Source organism: Ursus maritimus, unplaced genomic scaffold (genome assembly GCF_017311325.1).
Source record: "Ursus maritimus isolate PB19 unplaced genomic scaffold, ASM1731132v1 scaffold_14, whole genome shotgun sequence".
Classification (NCBI taxonomy): domain Eukaryota; kingdom Metazoa; phylum Chordata; class Mammalia; order Carnivora; family Ursidae; genus Ursus; species Ursus maritimus.
The window spans coordinates 6,054,308-6,073,853 of record NW_024423786.1 but is presented as its reverse complement, the minus strand read 5'-3'; the positions used below and the strand labels follow the sequence as shown (position 1 = coordinate 6,073,853).

The 19,546-nt window shown below is 48.2% G+C and overlaps 1 protein-coding gene across 1 annotated transcript in view; it reads left to right on the top strand.

Annotated features, from left to right (window-relative positions):
- The first annotated feature begins 17,194 nt into the window (after positions 1-17,194).
- TSEN2 (tRNA splicing endonuclease subunit 2) overlaps positions 17,195-19,546 on the top strand; it is a 42,244-nt gene continuing 39,892 nt past the window's right edge. The window contains exon 1 of the mRNA XM_040628433.1: positions 17,195-17,277. The gene's annotated coding sequence lies outside the window, so the exon portion shown is untranslated. The remainder of the gene's footprint in view (positions 17,278-19,546) is intronic.

Here is a 19,546-nt window from a genome sequence, read left to right as displayed (position 1 = left end):
AGGGAAATAAAGTTCTCACAGGAAACATTATCATACTGACTCACGACAGACCCATCCATAAAACAAACTCCTGGTACCTGGGGCCGGCTCGGAGAGCAGCAGCCTGGGAGATAGCAGGCCCACTCTCTCCTGGGCCCCGGAGGAAGTGGGTGCCGCGGGGGGCGGAGGGCAACTTCCCCTGCCTGCTCTGACGCTGGCCTGGGATCTGAATTATGTGACAGAAAGAGAAAGATGGTTATGTTTAAAAAGAAGCACGAGTCCCAGAGCATCATGGCCTCTTCACCTTGTCACAAGAGCTCTGTGGCAAAAAACGTCTCTTAGCGCCGTGGTATTTTGCAAGTCACTTGACATATGCCAATGCAGAAAACACTACGGTCTCCAGAGGCCTGTGTCTTCATCGGTCCTTGCTTAGCAAAGCAGGCTTGACAGCTGCCAGTGTGGAAAGACCTTTTGATGCAAGTCTGTTTTCAGATCTGAGAAGACAGCCTGGTGCGTCTTTGAGACATCAGATGGCCAGTTCTGTTACTCGTGTGGACCTCGGTTCCTCATCCGCAAAATGGGAATGGTCATGAGAATGAAAGTAAGAAAATTTATGTTTACTTCACGGCACAGTGTTCATTTTCGTGACCCTCTGTGAGAAGCAGCCTGGAAAAGTGACTTGGGAACCTGAGGACCCTCTTCCGAGTCTTGACCTGACCCCTTCTTAATCCTGGGAGCCTTGGCAAGCCCAGGCCTCATGTGTACCTCGATTTCCAACTCTGGGAAAGCAAAGGCTCTGACCAGTCCTGACCTGCCCGACTCCCAGGGTGCGACATAGCTGGGAGGGGAGCTGGGTTGTCAGCCAGGTTTAGGACACTAGGTCATGAGGGGCTTGAGTACCAAGGAGATGGAGCCTGGAGCATTTGGGTTGTTCCAGTCCCGGCTGAGTCCTGGTCATCTTCCCGTCCTAGAATAAGAATCCCATGGTGTCCAGGATCTGCCCCGAGGGGGAGGAGGGTCCACAGCCCTCTCTGGTTGTGGAGAATGAGTTGGGTGACCACTGGGAAGGATTCGTACCCTCCTTCAGGCCCTGGTCAACCGTAGCCTCCCCTGGGAGTGCTGCCAGCTGACTTCCAATCCCAGGTACACAGCATGGCGTTGGCCCATCACACATCCTTGGGCCACACCTGGCACTGAGGCCCTGGTGAAATCGTACCTAACCCTGCTCTCTCCATCCATTCCCCCTCATGGTAACCAGGGTGCTCTCTCAAGAACATACTCTGACCAAGCTCCTTATTTTGGCCCTCGAGGTTCTCTGGGATCTGGCCTCCACTGAGCTCAGCAGCTTCCCTCCCACCATTTCTCTTATACACCCTATGCTCTAGACCCACTTAAGGACCCACAGTTTCCTGAACCTGCGTGGTTTCACATCTTAGTGCCTTATGCATGCTCTTCTCACCGGTAGCTTGTTCCTTCTGTTAGCTTCTAACGAACTTCTATTCATCCTTCAAAGCCCAACTACTTCAATGTCCCCTTTTCTGTCAGATAGCCCTAAACCATCTTCCAAACAGTTGCTTTCTGTGCCCTGTCCGTCTCTCTGTCATAATAGCTATCACACCATCCTACCATTTATTTTTTTCATAGATCTGTTTCCTGCTCAGGAGGAATTGATTTCTGAGTACTTTGTCCCAAACTCTTAAAATTTCCTCACCACATTTAGGAAATTTCCCTCCCCAGCATGGCTATTGCTGTTTAAGGAATCTCTGAGGGTCAGATTTACAACCCAAAGTCCTTCGGGCGAGCCAACTTTGCCTGGAAGCTTTAGTAGCTTGTTTTTCTACCAAATAGACGCCAAACAGGTCTGCAGTGCTGGTGTCCTAATGGCAGCTAATGCGTGCCTGCCTTTTTAAAAGGGTTTAATGTGTAACTGTTTAATTCTTTCCAGGGAGATATTTTCTAGGTGATATTTTGTAAATAATACACTTCCTTTGTGTTGGAGGTAAAGCAGGGAATGAAAAGTCAACCCACCAGAAGTACGACCGCTTTGCCAGCCCCTAAGTCAGCTCAGAGGATGAGAAATAGGATGCATTTCAGCCCTAAGGCATGAACGCCCAGGGATGTGGGTCTGTCAGGCAGAGTCGTCTGGAGCACTTCCTACAAATCTTGACCTGTCGCTGTCACTAGGGAAGGCTAATTAAAGGAAATCAAAGACCAGGAGCCAGGAGATTCCAATGTGCCGGAAAAACAAAGACAGCCAACCTGCAAACTGCTAAGGCAGCTCTCTGCTTTGCCCCTGTCCGGCTCCTCTCCTGCCCACCCAAACACTCTTTCTTTCCTTCACCCGATTTTCTACTACCAACACCTACTTGTCTTTGTTCACCTCAAGGGAGAACATGCTTGGCCAGGCAACTAACTGCAGCGGTTCAGAGCGAGGACAGGGAGATGCAAATTAAAACTACGAGACACCCCTGTTCCTCCATCAGAATGACTGAAATTAAAAAGACTGACCTTAGCAAATGTTGGTGAGGCTGTGGAGCAACTAGAACTCTCTGTGCTTCTGATGGACGCGCAAAAGAATGCGGTACAGCACTTATTATAAGGTTAAATATACGCTTTAGCCTATGAGCCAGTCATCCACTCCTAGGTACTTCCTTTTTTTTTTTTAAGGTTTTATTTCTTTATTGAGAGAGAGCAAGAGAAAGAAAGCCCGTGTGAGTGGGGGGAGGGGCAGAGGGAGAGGGAGAGGGAGAGAGAGAACCTCAAGCAGATTCTGCACTGAGCACGGAGCCCAATTCAGGCCTTGCCGAATGCAGGGCTCCATCTTAGGACCCTGAGATCACGACCCAAGCCAAAATCAAGAGTTGGTCACTCAACTGACAGAGCCACCCAGGTGCCCCTAGGTACTTTTAAAAGTGAAATTAGAACATATATCTACTCAAACACCTGAACATGAATGTTCAGAGGAGCGTTATTCACATAAGCCAAAAAGTGGAAACCACGGAATAGTCCATCAGCAGATAAATGGATCAACAAAATGTGGTCTGTCCATATGATGGAATATTATTTGGCCGTAAAAGAAAGGAATGACATACTGATAGACATTATGACGTGGATCAACCTTGAAAACATAATGCCAAGTCAAGAAGGGAGTGACAGAAGACCACATAGTGTATGATTTCATTTCCATGACATGTCCAGGATAGGCAAATCCATAGAGACAGACAGTAGAGTAGTGGTTGCCAGGGGTTAGACGAAGGAAGAAAAGAGGAACAACTACTAATGGGTAGGGCATTTGGTTTTGGGATGCTGAAGACGTTCTAAAATCGACTGTGGTGATGGTTGTACGACTCTGCGAACGTAGTAGGGGAGAAAAACAATCGTACGCTTTAAAAGGGCAAATTGCATGGTATGAGAATTATGTCTCTATAAAGCTGTTCCGTGCACTCATACATACACGTGGCGAGAGGCCCATGGCTCAAGCCCAAAGCAAGCACTTGTGCAGTGTGAGGAGTCCCATAATTAGACCTGCAGATTGGATCCAGCCATGGGATCTTGTTGGGCTGGTGGCGTTGAAAACCTCATTGGATCTCTTTGCCTGTGGGCTGGGCCTGTGCCCTCCAGTCCTCTGCTAGGTGCACAGAATTTACCAGTTACACGATCTGTTTGGCTTGATGTGTCCCTCCCTGCACCAGGTCGGGAGACCTTTGGATACCCAGGGCAGGAGGGACATGGCCCTGACCTAGACTGAGCTCCTCTAGAAGCCACTGTACCTCGCCCTTTCACTAGTGTTACATCATGAGATGCCAGAATGCTGGCAAATAGGGCTGGTGCATTTATGAATGGGCAGAGAGTGAACCCAGGGACAGGGCCCCACTGTCAGTGTGAGATGGGTCTGATGTGCCGTTGCTCCCTCTTTTGCGCAATAGCAATAGTAGAAAGCATTTATGAAGCGCTTACTATGTGCTTGCACAAGTAGAATTCTTCAGTATGTAACATCTTTAATCCTGACCCTAAAGGGGGCGTCCAGCATTAGCCCCCTGTGGAGCCACCGGTGATTGTACACCTTGCTGAAGGCCACCCAGCAGTAAAGTGGCGCAGCGGGGAATGGAACCCCAGTGGGTCGGGCCCCAGACCCGCAGGTGGCCTCCTTGAGGTTACAGTGGCTGAGCCAGAAGGGCCTGAAGTGTTACCTGCTGCTACGGCACCTGCATCTGGAGAAGGCAGGGAGGGGGAGGACCCGGGGCTGGCCCGAGGGTCAGGCAGCCAGAGCCAGGCTATCCAGCCCCGTGAACTGGGCCCGGCCACGCTGGCTGCAGATCAGGGACACAAAGGCACAGGGTATTTACCGGGTGACCGGCAGGACGAAGGGCAGAGAAACACCACAGGTGTTTCTGTCCTGAAGAGTTAGATGGGGAAATTACCAGGCAGATAGGCGACTTCGCATTGATGGAGAGGATGTGAGGGAGGAAGGGAGGGTGAGTGGAGGAAGGAAGGAAGGAAGGAAGAGAAGTCTTCTCAGCTCAGTGAATATTGAGAAGATAAATGGTTTTATTTCTTGGTTGGGTGGTTTTCAGGGTCATCAGTAATGGACAAAGCATAGGTTCAGTTGCCTGGTTGAAGTAATCCCTGAACTTTCTTACCAAAGAAAACCCTGGCAGCCAGGCATTTAGCTCCTGGAGACCCATCCTGCCCTGCCCGATTCTTCTTTGACCTCCCCCTGCTTCTTCCGTGCTACACCCATGTAACAAGACTCAAGATCAAAATCTGGATTTTGAAAGGTTTGTCCAGTTAAGAGGTATTGGGCTGGGCTCACTCTTAGTGATAGATACAGTTCATTTTCTTATGTACAACTCTTCTTAACTGTCAGGTAAGAAGCCCAAAAAATAAGTTCATGTCATTGCCAAGTCGTAAGAGTAAGAGTAGCCGGCATCATTGACTGAGGAGTCCCGTAATTAGACCTGCAGATTGGATCCAGCCGTGGGTATGGACGCACCACCTGCCAGGTACTGAGCCAGGCTCCGTGCACGTGATCCTCAAACCTCTCCACGTCCTTGCGAGCTAAGCTCTGCTTCCCCCATCGTACAGGTGAGCAACCTGCGGCTGGGGGGGGGGGGCCGTGTCCCACGAGGGACACCTAAGTGCCAGCTCTTGAATTCTCCAATCTCAGAGAGTAGAGACTTTTTCTTTTTATCTCTTTCGGCCTTTGCTGATGCCCAGCGATAGGGTTTTCTACAACTGGGCCAAACTTTCCCTGTCTGACTCATTAACAAATATTCCAAGTGGACTTATCAACCACTTATGCAGGTGGGTTAAATGGGAAGTTTTCATTCATTTCATCTGTATCAGGGCCTAAAAACAAAACAAACAGGAAACTGTATACATTTTTAAAAAATATGAATTCAATCATATCAATCAAAAGAAGTCTGTAGAATTGTTAAAAACTGTATTTACAAATTCCTTTCTTCTCTGTACTTCATTAGTGCAAATGACATACTCTGTTCTGGTATCAGGGCTGGGACAGTTGCCTCCCAGCTGCTCTCTTGGCTTGCTGGCCATCCCACTGCTCAGAGACACCTCCCTGGACAGGGTGGAGGCTCTGTGCTGGCACAGTGGGCAGGGACGAGGAAGACCCGAGCCACCGGGGCTCATCAGGCATGCTCATTAAATAGCAGTGAATGCAGGGCCCACTCTGAGAAGTGCTGTGAGGAAGGCTTCGATAAAAAGTCGTGAGTGTGTACAGAAGGGATAGGGCCTTTCTGTCTCAGGGAATCAGCAAGGCCGGAAGATGCATAGGAACTGGATAGGAAGACATTGTGAGGAAGGACACCCCAGGCCGAGGTCCCAACTTCTTTCTCACGATCACTGTGGCTACCATGGATGGCCACATGCCAGGCTCTGTGCCAGGCATTATCCTCCTTCGGTCACTGGATCCTCAGAGCAACCCACTGAGGTAGCTGCTTCTCCTACTCCCTCCTTTCGGATAAGCAAACTGAAGCTCCAAGGGGTCAAGCCACTTGCCCCAAGGTCACAAGTAAGTTCTAGAACGCAGGCTTTGAATTCAGGTCTATTTGAAGCCAGAGCCCCTGCTCTTAGATTGATGTACCATTTTCAAAGAACTTTCAAATTCGTTATCCCATCTGATCTTCCTGTACCCGAAGTTTCTCTATGTCTCACCAGCTTGTTGGCACAAATGAGTCACCCTACCCGTAACAGTGTGAATTTTACTTGTTCGGCCCCTCCCCCTCCACTTGCTGGCCCAGGTTCGCTGGCCACCTGCAAAGCCTCACGACCTCTTGGTGAGGGTCCCCAGGGGCTGTCTGCGGTCACCTTTTTCTCCACTGCTCCCCCATTCAAGTTCACTGCCCAATAAGGTTGTGGAAGGTCCCAAGCCCTCAGCCCAAATGTGCCCCTTTGAGAATCCTTCCCCAATGAGCCGAGCCTCAGGACCCTGCACCCAGTGCGTGATCTCTCTACCCCAGCCTCCCCCCATTCCCACCCCCGTTAGCCTCTGTTTTCTTATCTGGGAAAGCAGAGAGTTTAGTTCAGTTCCACACATGTTCCCTGAGCAGTAGCTCAATGTAATGGTGAACCATGGAACCGAAGGAAGGGGGTGAATCAGGCCAGGCCCGCGATAAGACACACACATAAGCAATTATACCCCCAAGCCCCATGTGGGGGGGGTGGGGTAAGGGCCACAAGGGAATCAGACTGTTGTGAGAAGGGCCGTTCCTGGCTGGGGAGAGGCCCATATGGCAGCCATTCATCGAGGCCTTAACATACACCAGATCCTGGCCTCAGAGCTTTACCCGCATTAACCCATTTCATCCTCCCTCATAGCCAGTTGGGGCAAAGACCAGAATTACCCCCAAGTTAGAGAGGAAACTGAGGCAAAGGGAGGTGAAGTCATTCACCCAAGGTAACACAGCTAGTATGTGGTGGCAGAATTAGGTCTGCCAGCCCCGGGCTCTTAATTGCTATCTTCATAGAAGTGGGGCCGGCAAACTTGGCTTTGTAAAGTGAGCTCAGTCCTGACACTGCTGAGCTCCATCCTTCCTACAGTATGATTCTTGGGCTAGAATGGCGCATCGTTTCCCCACTGCACCGGCAGCTGGAAGGAGAATTCCTGGAGCTCAAGTAAAGCTGTGGGGATCGTCTCCCAAATCATGGGACAAAACCAAGTGGATGGTCAGAGCTGTTTCAGTGGAAAGTTTCCCAACTGTGCAGTTTTCAGAAAACTTGGGAGCCCTGTGTCCTTGTTCCTGCTAGATCTCAGCCTCTGCTGGTATTTGGCTGATCACTAATGATCATGACCATGAATCTCAGTGACCGGGGCAAGCACTTCACAGGCACTGCCTCCTTTCATCCTCATGGCAACACGCAGCAGACAGTTGCTCTTGGTTTCACAGAGAAGAGAACCAAGGCTCAGAGAGGAAGCGCCTTTCTGGACATGACCCGGCCGTCAGTGGCTGGCCCTTGAAGCAGGCCCTAAAAACTGCCCTCCTAACCAGGACTTGGGTGCGTTTCCCAATTTCCCTTCTCTCAGTGGTTCTCAACCAGGGCTGCACATTCGAAATCCCTGAGATACTTTTTAGAAGACTGTGGCTAGGCCCATCCCAGACCAATCAAATCAATCTCTGGGAATGGACACAGGTTGAAACGCTTGGCTCTAGGACATGCCTGGTGTTCTATCAAGAGCCTCAGGCTGACCTGGAACTTCAGAGAGAATTGGATGGTGGGAGGGGGGAGAAGTGAAGGTTAGCCGATTCCTCTTCCTCTCACCTTCCCTTCCTTCCATCTCCTCCTTTTCCAGCCCACCCCGGGGACTGGCCTCCAGCCTCTCTTTTGACTTGAGATCATTTGGCACTGGGGTTAAGATTTCTATGTGGCCCCTCCCCAACACAGTGCCTCATAAGCCTGGCGCATAATAGGTGCTCGGTAAACATGTGGTGAGCAGATCATGAAGAGACCCCCTCCGGCCGTTCCTTCCAGGCAGATGAGATTTTATGGATCTGTTCCACGGGAGTTTAGAGAACAGACACAATGGGAAGAAGACTTGCCCGTCCGAGCAGGTAGCACACGAGGGCGCCCCTTGCACCACCTCTTTCCCAGCAATATGTATTTACTTAAAAAAAGAAATCCTTTCTAATTTAATGGGTAGAAAACAATCTCGGTTTTGGTTTGAATTTACATTTCTTTGAATACTGGTGAGGATGAACATTTTTTTCATGTGCTTATTAGTCATTTGTATTGCTTCTTCTGTGAATTGTCTGTTCCCAATTTACTAATTTACAACGAGAAATGTAACTGCCGAGGGGACCGGATACACGTGTCCTCCAGCCAACACACCAGCTCCCTGTAGGCACACTCCTCAGGATGCCAAATTCTAATCAGAAGATGCTTGGTGAGCACAGAATGAGAAAAAGGGAGGGGTTGGTTATGGGACTCCAGGATTTAAGGCATCAGGGCAAGCTAGACCTACCACTGGGGTCCACAGAATCCTTGACCATGGCTGTCCTCCCTCTTTCTCTTCCCTCGGCCTCCCTGGCTGCCCAGCTCTTCTGCAGATGGGCGTTTCTTTCTTTAGTGACATCCCGACATTCATTTAGGGCTTCCTCTGGCCCAGGACCCCTCCTTGGTCGTATGCTTGAACACTCAAGGCAATCTTCATCCCTAATCCCTTTGCCTCCTTGGACCACCTTCCCATTTCCTGGGGATTTACACATTGTAGCTGATGGCTTTTGGGGTGTCTGCCCCCCCTTGCCTTGGAATTGACCCCCTTCGTAGGTGAAAGCAGCTTCAGGCGTCTGCACCTTCCACATGCGGAACAGTTACAGGCTCGTGCCTTTTTCAAGCCCTTCCTTAGACTCTCCCGGGGGTCTCTGACTTCCCTAAGGTTAAGATCCACTGCTATCGAGGACTCAAGAGTGGAAGGGAAGATGTGACCAGCATGGTCCAAAGAATAAGAACTCGAGGAACTAGAAAGAGGAGCTTCAGCTGGGTGTGTGGTCTGGAGGGTGCCTGAAGCAGGAAGGACAGGAGAGATGTTGTCTGAAGGCAGAAGGAGACAGAGGATTTTAGGTGGGCAAGGCCTGGGTTTCCTTCCTGGTGGCCCTCAGCCCTCTTTACCCTCCTCGACCCCAGGCCTCCAGAGTGACCCTCCTAAAACAAATCTGACAGAGCTACTCCCCTCCTTCACCCCTATCCCACACGTGGGATAAACTCCCAATTCCCAAGGATGGCATTCAAAGTCCTTCACGGCCTGGCCCCAGCTTTCCCTTCCAGGCTTGCTGCTTTTCCCCAGCAGACTGCTGGATGGTTCCTGAACATGCCACGTGTGTTCACACCTCCAGGCTTCTGCTTGGGCAGGGCCTTCTGCCTGGGATGCCCTCCCCAACTTGGCCAACTCCTCCTTGTTTTCTAAGACCCAGCACAAATGTCCACTCCACCCTAGAGTCTTTCCTGAGCCCCCCGTCCTTCCTGAAACTTTAATCGTGGCACTTACCACATTTATGAGAGTGTAACTTTTCCAAGCATCCTCCCTTGCTAGACCATGAGGACCCGCCATCAAACACTGTGTTTGGTTTATCTGGGTGTCCTACCCTCCAGCACGGTGCCCCACATCGTAGGGCTGGATGAACGAGAAAGTCTCTGTTGTAGACTCACTTGTGCTCTGTTGTAGACCATGTGGAGCGAATCAGGAGGTCCCAGCTCTGGTTCCTACCCTGTGGGGCCTTGGGCAAATTCCTTCTTCTCTCTAGTCCTCACTTCCCTTCTCTGCAGAAGGGAGTGCACTAGAACTTGACTATCTATCTACAAGTTTTTTATTAATACTACCTCTGTACAGGCACTATTCTAGAAATAAACACAATTATATAATGTATGTAATATATACATTGTATGATATACAATGTATATATTATATGTAACATAATATATAATGTATATAAATATTTCTGGTAGAATGAAAATATAAAAACAAAGTCCTTAAAGTCACATGCAATCTAGTTCTGGAACCAAGGAAGGCAGGACTAAGGCCTCTCAAGGGGAGGGAGTTTTAACTTTGGGGGAGCATTGTATTTCATTACAAGAAACATTATGCTGCCTTGGCCCCAAAGAAGTGGTGTGGTTAAGTGAAATAAACATGCACGTGAAAGTCTGGCAGAGCACAGCTCAAATCTCAGCTCTGCAGCCCTCCAGCTGTGTGACCTTTCGCAAATCACTTCACCTCTCTGAGCTTTGAAAGTTGGCGATTGTCCAGCTATCCCAGAGGGTTGCTGTGAGGGCTCAGTTGGATGTAGGACTGCATGAATACTGGAGGTCCTTTCCTTTTACTCCCAAGGAATGTAAGCTACAAGAAAAGGGAGATTGGACAAGAGACTCAATCCTTCTTAGCCTCAGTTTCCTCATCTGCCAACTAAGGGCTGCCAGGAGGGCTGATTTGAGGTGAAGTGAGACTGTGGGTGCAGACAACTGAGCTGGGGATGTTCAATGAGTGTTAGCTTCCCTCCCAGCGTGGCAGTGGGGCATAAACCCCAGCTCCATCTTCTTGGGCAGAAAGCTTGAAACAAGGGATTCAGAGCTCTGGAGACAGCTGAGAAGGAAGCACAGTCAAGCAAAAGATTCACAGGAAGGCTGTGGAACACGTGATGATTTGCCTTCTCCCATCAGAAAATGCTCTTAAACAAACAGCAAGTTTCCTCCATTAATAAGGCCTGTGGAATGCAGATGAGATTTTTTTTCCTCCTCCTTTTTTGCTGATTAAGTTCCCCCAAAACCCCCTTAAGAATTTTAATAAGAAATGCAAAAATCAACAAAAGTCCTGCAAACCCTTTCCTGTTATTAAATAAAGGGAAAGTAAATATTGCAAATTGGACATATTTCATAAGAGGATGTTTTGTTTGGGCAAAAAAAAATGAGAAAGAAAAGAAAAAGCGATTTGCTTTCTGGCAGCAAATAGATGTCTTTGCTGAATTTTGGTTTCAAATTTGATGACTGGGGCATTATTCCTGGTTTGCCTGGAATTCAGGCCTTTGACATCTGAGGCTGACATACCCAGGAGAGCAGGAAAGCCAGGTTTGGGCCATGGCGGGCCTCTTCTGCCCTGTCTCCTGTGAGCAGAGTAGAGAGTTTTTCAGCCACCAGCCACCAAGGAAATTATGATCCTGAGCTCAGAGGTGGGTATCTGTAAGGGGTCACACTCAAGACAACAGCAACTTGGAGCAAAGAAGAATTTTATGAAAAAGAAGAAAACCACCAAATATTCTCTGTACCTCCTTTCTAGAATAAGAGACCTTTTATGAGACCATTAAACATATTGTATCAATACAGCACAGTGGCCCCGCAGTCAGGTAGACCTGGATTTAAATCCTACCTTTGTCACTTCTTAGCTGGGTTACCTTGGATAAATTACTTAACCCCTCTGACTTACTTTCTTCATCTTCAAAAGGCGAGAATAGAAGTGTTCACTAAGAGGCATGTTAAGAGCAATAAATGAGCCAATGCAAGGAAAGTGCTAGGCTCTCTCTATATCTCATATTATTTTGTGGAATATGCAAATGTAAAGGAAGAGGAAAAAGAAGAATTCTATTTGTTTGTAGTGATTGATAGTTTGCAAAGAACGTTCGCCCTCCTAACTCTACGTGCCTGTCACCTCAGCCCCAGAAGATGGGCAAAGCGAGCATCACCCTTCATTAGTGGTGGGAGCACCTGGTGAGCAAAGCGGGTGTGACCCCCTCAAGGACACACATTAAGAAATGGTCTGTAACCTTGAGGTCACAGAAAATAACCAAAGGGAAGGGAAGGAGGGAGAGGAGCCAGAGGGTGTGGCCGTTTCCAGCCAAGGCCCCTGCACCCTCTCCTGCTCCTCTCGGTCGTCCTGGTGTGGTCCCCACCACCTCATGCAGCGCTAGCTTCTCCCTGGCAGGGACGGCAGTCACAGCGTGCTGGGGCCACGTGCAGGATGCCGGGATGGGCTCTTATGCTGAAAGTGCTAGTGCCTTGGACCCCACCAGCCACATTCTCATCACAGAGTGTGGGCCTGTTCACCCTAGGGTCAGAACCTGTCTGCCACTTCCTCTGATCCCCTTCTCCCAGGTTCCTCTCAGACCCAGAGTACTGGCAACTGCCATCATCAACTTATTGATGCTAAATAGGAAAATTACTTTGGTTTTGTGGTTTTCTATCTTCGTATTTATTTGTTTACCTGAATTATCTTTCTGTGCAAATATTCAAATCGATGAAGAAATACAACAAATAATTTAAAAATCACCTATATCCCCACCCCCATATTTGCTCCTAGTTTTGTTTTGTTTTTTAAGAAACAAAACAAACTAATGTCCCTTTATTTACTACCCAAGTCCCACAGATAACTAATGAATTTGGTGCCCATCCTCTCTGTTATTTTAAAGATTTTATTTCTTTATTTGAGAGAGAAAGAACAGGAGCGGGGAGGGGGGACCAAGGGGCAGAGGGAGGTCAAGAGGGACAAGCAGACTTCCTGGTGATCCCAGAGCCTGGGATGCATGGGACTCAATCCCCAGACCCCAAGATCATGACCTGAGCCAAAGTCAGACGCTTAACCAACTGAGCCACCCAGATTCCCCCTCCCTGTTTTTTAAAACAGTTCAGTGTACCTATATGTACATTCAGTATTTGATATTGTTTGGGGTGTGTTTTAATTTAAGTAATTCATATTGCTCTGCAGCTTGTCTTTTATTGCCAAGCGTGTTTTTGAAATCTACCCACGTTGTTATGTACATAAGAGGTAGTTCGTTCCTTTGAACTGCTGCTGCATAGTGTTCTTCCGTAGGAACCTTTTATACCACATTTTATGTGTCTTTTCCTCTAGGGATGATCATTTAGGTTATTTCCCCCCACTTTTTAAAAATTACCAACCATGATAAATTACAAACCTCGATTTAAAAAAAAAAATCTCTGTATGTGTCTCTTTGAACATCTGTGCCCCAGATTCTCTAAGGAATTTCCCCAGATGTCGAATGTGCTTAACTACTAAGAACAGAACAGACGTGGCCATACCTGGGATCCACTTCCCCCCATGGGTGCTTCTTCCCTGCATGACCTTGGACAAGTCATTTCACCTCTCTGAATCTGTTTTCTTACCTATAAAATGGGTGTGTGATAATCCCTAACTCAGTGGGTTGTTGTGAGAGAATTAAGTGAAACTATCTCTAAAAAGCTGCTGGAATAGTGCAAACGGTAGGATCCTGGTAGCTCTCATCCTTCTTGTTACAGATTTTTCTAGCAACTGAAGAAGAATCAAAAGGCAATGCCCAACCCTTTGCACAGGGGATCCCGGGCCCAGCAAAGCAATGCCTCAGAGGCTGGCCCAACTCACGTTACCATATGCTGTCAACTCTATCCCTGGGCCTGGCCTGGCGTCTGCTCCCTCAGTAATTGGGCAAATGTACCTCTCAGCATCTCAGTTTCGTTGCCTGTAAAATGGCATAACACCTGCCTCAAAGGAATGGTGTGAGCCTTAAAGGCTAGATAGTAAGTGGAGGGCCCTAGTTATACTGTGCCCTCTCCTGTTCCTCCAGGACCCTTTCTCCTTCAAAGCTGTGCGATGACCTGAGGTCCCGTCTCACTGGCAGGACTGGCAGGACTTCAGAGCTGCACTGTCCCTGGTTTGATTTTTGTTTCACAGCCCTTGCGGTTTACCTTGCGGATGCTGCGGAGTCAATACACGGAGGTTTTGCGGGGTCCCCATGTTTGTTTTTCTCCCTGGAAATTGGTGTCCAGGAAAGGCTGGGCGCTTTAAATTTGCTAAAATATCTCCATCTAGTGGGCTCGCTGAAATACTGCAGAGTTCGGCCCTGTCTGGGAAAAACAATGGGGCGACAGCTGGGGCCGCCCTGCCCTGCTCAGAAACGCCGGTGGCTCCCCATTGTCTGCGGGGTAAAGTCCAAATGCCAAGCCTGGAATTCGCGCGCCGGCGCAATCGGGCCCCGCCCTGCCTATCGGACCTTATCGTTGGCGGCGACCTCCTGCCCGGCCCCGCCCAGCTCCTCCCCGCCAGAACCTCAAAACCCCCACCTGCCTGGTACACGGGCCTGCCCTGTGCCCCAGCCCACTGTCTCCCTCCTCCTGGCCACTCTCCCGAAGCTAAACCTCCTTCCAGGCTCAGCTCAAAGGCCACTTCTTTCCGGAAGACCTGCGGGCCCTTCAACCCGTCCTGACCTGACGCCAACACTCGCTGTTAGTTATTTTTGTATTTCCATATTTAAAGCTGTGTTTTGTCAATGCACTGCCCTCCCTTACCTAACATGATTGATTTAAATGACCGCAAGCCCTGCAGCCCCGTGGATCTGGATCCTTATCTGGGCTCCATACTTCCCAGCTCTGAGAAGTTGAAAGAGAGAGGGAACCTCAACCGTGAAATAGAGGTGAGAGCACCTACCTCACAGGGCTGTGGTGAGAATTAAATACAACTGGATGCAAAATGGCCAGCACGTATAAACACCCAATAAATCATCATGAGATTGGTCCGATTACATATAGGACACGTAATGGAACTCGAATTTCAGATCAGCAAATTTATATCCCAAATATTAGCTGGGGGTTCTGTGTAACATTTCACAAATGATGTTAAGGATTATTGTTCATTTTGTTAGATGTGCTAATGGTATTGGGGATATACACACACACACACACACACACACACATTGGCAGATTCTGTGTTTGCAAATGCACCTACTGGCTCACATTTATTTGTCATGCCAAAATCAATATTCACAGCACTTAGTCATTCGCGGACACGCACATGCATAGAGTGGAGAAAAATTCAAGTCTCCCAGTATGCAAGTTCCCAGCTGAAGTCCCCGCTCTCATACTGTAAACAAGTTTGCTTTTGGCAATTTCCTTAGTACCAATTTTTCTCATTTTTGTGCTTTCTGTTGATGTCACTGCTTAAAATGGACACCAAGCAGAGTGCTGAAGTGTTGTCTAGTGTTCCTAAGCCAAACAGGCTGTGATGTGACTTACAGAGAAAATACCTGTTAGATAAGCTTCGTTCAGGCATGAGTTCCAGCGCTGTTAGTGTCTTTAAACAGAAAGTAAGGTTATGTACTGATCAGTTGATAAAAATATTGTGGCAGAGTCTGGCAAGAACCTAACGCTGTATTTCCCCATGAGCAGTGGTTCAGTATTCACTGATTCAGTGTTCATGGTGACTCTGTAGGACTACTGTGAACAATGAGAATCAACTACATATCATTTCATATGCATGTATATATAAACATCAGCTATGCATATGCACATGAAAATGTATAATATGCAATAAAATTTATCTGTTAGAAATACATACTGAAATATTGTTAGTGAAATTAAACGATGTCTAGGATTCCTTTAAAATATTCCAGCAGTGGAATAAAGGTGTATATATATAGAAAGAGAGAGAGAGTATAAAAGAAACAAGATAGCAATGGTTGAAGATCGTGGAAGTAATGATTTATTAGAATATTCTTTCTACTTTTGTGTTTGAAAATGACCATAACAAAAGGTTTAAAAAAAACAGATTGAGGAAATCTTGGGGGAAGAATATCTTATCCGGTAGCTTTCACTCTGGACCCTCTGTGGGGACAGGGCTCCCAGTGATGCCACCCGAGATCTCATTATGGATGAATCTCAAGTTCTTGAATGCAGAGTACCAGGCGGAGAGGTTCAGGAGCTCTGGCTGTCGTCTCGGCCCCACTTCAGACTTGCTCTGCTACCTCTGGCAATGCACAGTGCCTCTGAACCTTTTTTCTTATCTATTAGATAAGGAAATTGAATTGGACAACCTCTGGGTTCCCCTTCATTGTTAAAACCCTCTCATTCTGAAACCAGTATTTCCTAAATTGGCATGTTCTGGTATAATATTACAGCCTTGGGCCCACTCTCTCTTCCCTGCCCCCGTTCATCCTGTTACCACTACTCTGTGAACCTTGCTGAAGTTCTCTCTTTTTTGCAACACTCTAACCAGGAAGCTGTTCTAAATTTGATTTATCTAAATCAAAGTCTGAACTCAAAGCTGAGCAGTTAAGGCCTGTGCAGGCAGACCATCCACTGAAGCCCTCTGGTTAAGAAGGACCAGGAAACAGGGACAACACAGGGTGTACCAGACCATTGCAGAAGCACAGAGGAAAGTCACCCAAGCCGGCCTAGGGAGGCAAGAGGAAGTCTCCTGGAGGAAGAGATATATGAGCTGAGGTCCAAGGGGGGACCAGGAATTACAGCCACAAACAGAGAAGAGAAGGATGTTCCAGGCCAAGGCAAGTGTGTGTGAAGTCCTGGAGACAAGAGAAATTTGGGAAAGGCTCGGATTTCGAAGCCCATCACACCTAGCCCCATGAATCTCTCTGGCTTTATTTGCCACCCTTCCCTGTCACCCACCTTCCCCCACCTGCCCAGCATGTGTGGTATGCGTTCTGGGAACCCTGGGATTCGTATTTGGAAAAGTATATATGGGACTCCCTACTAGACCTCCTTTAAAATAACCAGGTCAGGAATAACTTTCACACTTCCCCACACTTTTTTGTTTTGCTCATCTGGCATAATTCTAACGATCCACTTTTCCGTAGAGGACACTGAGGCTCGAAAAGGTTAAGTCACTCCCGACCACCCAGCCAGTGAGGGGGGCGGCAGGGATTCAAATGCAACTCTGACTCCTGGCTGTGGTCCTTCACACTGCACAGGACAGCCAGTGCACACAGTGGCTTTTAGTCAGGTGTCTGCGAGAGGGGGCTTCCTTACAGGTTCTGGGCATGCTCCAGCTTATATACATCTACACTGAGAAAGCTGAGGTCAGCATCAGGGCTAAGCTTACAGACCCGTTTTTTTCAGGGCGAGGTCATACAATAAAATCTGGTCGCTTCAACTCTCCCACCCCAACCCCCGCCTCGGGACAGGCTCTAAGTCTTCATGCCTAAGTTAGAGTCTCGTTTCCACTACCTCCCAGCTATGTGACATCGGACGAGTAACTTAAGATCTCATGTAAAATGAATTTGACGAGACTGTTGTGAGGATTAAACGAAAGTGGCATCTGTGCGGGAGGCTGTCCGTATAATCCCGAGGAGGGCAGGAAAGAGACCTCGCTTACACCCGGCGAAAGGCGAGCAACAGGTACCGAAAACGCGCCTTCAGGCTCTGCGCAGGCGCTCTCCGCAAAGACCCAGCACGCGCTCCCTCAGGGTCTGCGGCTGCGCATTCGCCCGGCTTTGCGGCCGCACTGCTTGACGGCGGCGGTAACCGCCCTCCGGCCGGCGTTGCCGGAGTAACGACGAGCGCGTGAGGCTGAGGAAGGTAAGGCTTCGGGGCGGGCGGCTAGCGGCGTGTGGTGGCTCTGAGCGTGGTGGCCGCGGCTCTTGGTGGGGGTTCTGGTGCGAGAGGAGACGTCGCCTTCTCCGAAAGCTCTCGGGAGAGGGAACGGAAAGGGTATAGAGACTTTCCCTGGGTTGCATAGCCACCCCAGAGTGGGCCGGGCCAGGGAGCCAGGCTTCCTGGTTCCGCCGGAATTAGCGCCTCTCCCGTTCTCCGAGCACCTGGAGCCCTTTGCACTTCCCTTCGTTCTTTTCCGAAGAACAGTTCAGTGCTGGGGGCTGGGGACGTCAAGGTGTATAGGACACAGTCTCTGCCCGAGGGGAGCCTCAGCCGTTAGTGCGGTTTTTGCGGGGTGGCGGGCACTCAAGGAAATTCGCAGGGGGATGAATTAAGACAGGGAGTTATGAATTTGGTGGGCCCTTAACACTTTCTGACTTTGTGCAGTCTTTACTGCAGTTGCAGTCCCCGTCTGGCCAGCATTTTGCACGTGACAGGCCAGTACGAGGCTCCTTGGCCTTCACACAGTTACCCACTTAATCCTCACAACAGCCTTCAAAGGGTTATCGTTTGTTTATGTGGCTTCGTCTCAGGTTCTAACTTGAAAGCTCTCCAAGGGCTGGGTTGTTTGTCCCTTTCATCCTTGTCTCCCTTAGCCCAGGAGGTACACTATTGGAGCTTCAAACATTTTTTAATGTTGGGAGAAGGTGAGCTTTACTGGGTGGGAAGTTTTAACCAGGTTTGTTTGGCAAGGCGTTTCCAGGGGTTTGGAAAATTAAATGGAGCTACCTCCCCCATTTTTGTTTTGCTTTGTTTTGTTTGGAATAAACATTTACTGAATACCTAAACAGTGTTAGCTTGTCTGCTCAAGGGAAGAATAAGGAACAAGACCTGCTTTTGATAGTAAAGTAAATATGCTTAACACTCCTTGTGTCTGGAGTCCAGTATGCCCTGGTTTGGGAAAGGGAAAGCAACAGTCCGTTACAGGTGCATAGCACTCAGCCCCTCTGAGTCCCCTCCCTGCTCTGAACGATGGGAATAGTAATAGTACTTAGGGGGGCTGTTGGGATTAAGTGAGTTTGAATAGGCTATCCTGTAACACTAGTTGGCAACTTTGACTACATGTTGAAATCACCTGGGTCCTGCTCCAGAATTTCTGATGTAATTGCAGGTAAGTTCTGAGCATTAGGAGCTTTAAGACTTCCCCAGGTGATTCTAAGGGCAGCCAAGCTTGAGAGCCACTATTGTATACCACCCCAGGTTAATTAATCTCTTTTCAGTTCCCTGCTTAAGTGTCTGCGTTGACTCCAAGTCTAAACCAGCCTTCACATTCCAAACCCCTTGACAACCAGCCCATTCATTCCTATACATATGTGTGTGCTTCAGACATGGGTCCTCTTTTAGGCCAGTCTTACAATGCTATGTTTCCATGCATGGGGCTTTGGGCAAATGACTGGCCCTCTCTAAGCCTCGGTTTCCTTGTCTGTGAAAGAGGATAGTAGCACCCATGTGTGTAGTATATGGCACAGTCTGTGCCTAGTGTGTCCTACCTACGGATGATGATTACCTCTACTAATTGTATTCATATGCCACATCTTACATTAATGTTCTCCTATCATGGCACTAAAGAAACATGTCTTAAGTTCCTATTGCAGATATGGAGAATAGTGAATTCAGTCCTTTATCCCCTGCTTCGCCTTTCAAGTTCAGCACAAAACAACTCCTTCCCAAAACCATGAAACTAGATATCATTTGGTTTGTCCTATTAAATTTTTTAAATAACAGCTTTATTGAGAGACCAGATCCCATAAAACTCACCCTTGTAAAATGCAAAATTCAGTGATTTTTAGTATATTCACAGTTAGGCAGCCATCACCACCACTGCAGTCCAGTTTTAAAACATTTTCATCACCCTCAAATCCGTACCTGTTAGCAGTCGCTTCCCATTTCTCCCTTCCCTCAGCGCCTGGTGATCACTAATCCACTTTGTGCCTCTATGGATTTGCTATTGTGGACATTTCATATTAATGGTCTAATACAATATGTGGTCTTTTGTGACTGCTTTCACTTAACGTAATGCTTTCCAGCTTCATACACACTGTAGCATGTATCAGCACTTCGTTCCTTTATTGCTGATAATCCATTATATATGGATACACCACATTTTGTTGATCCATTCATCTGTTGATGGACATTTGGGTTGTTGCCACCTTTTTTTTTTTTTTTTTGGCTATTGTGAATCATTGCTGTAAAC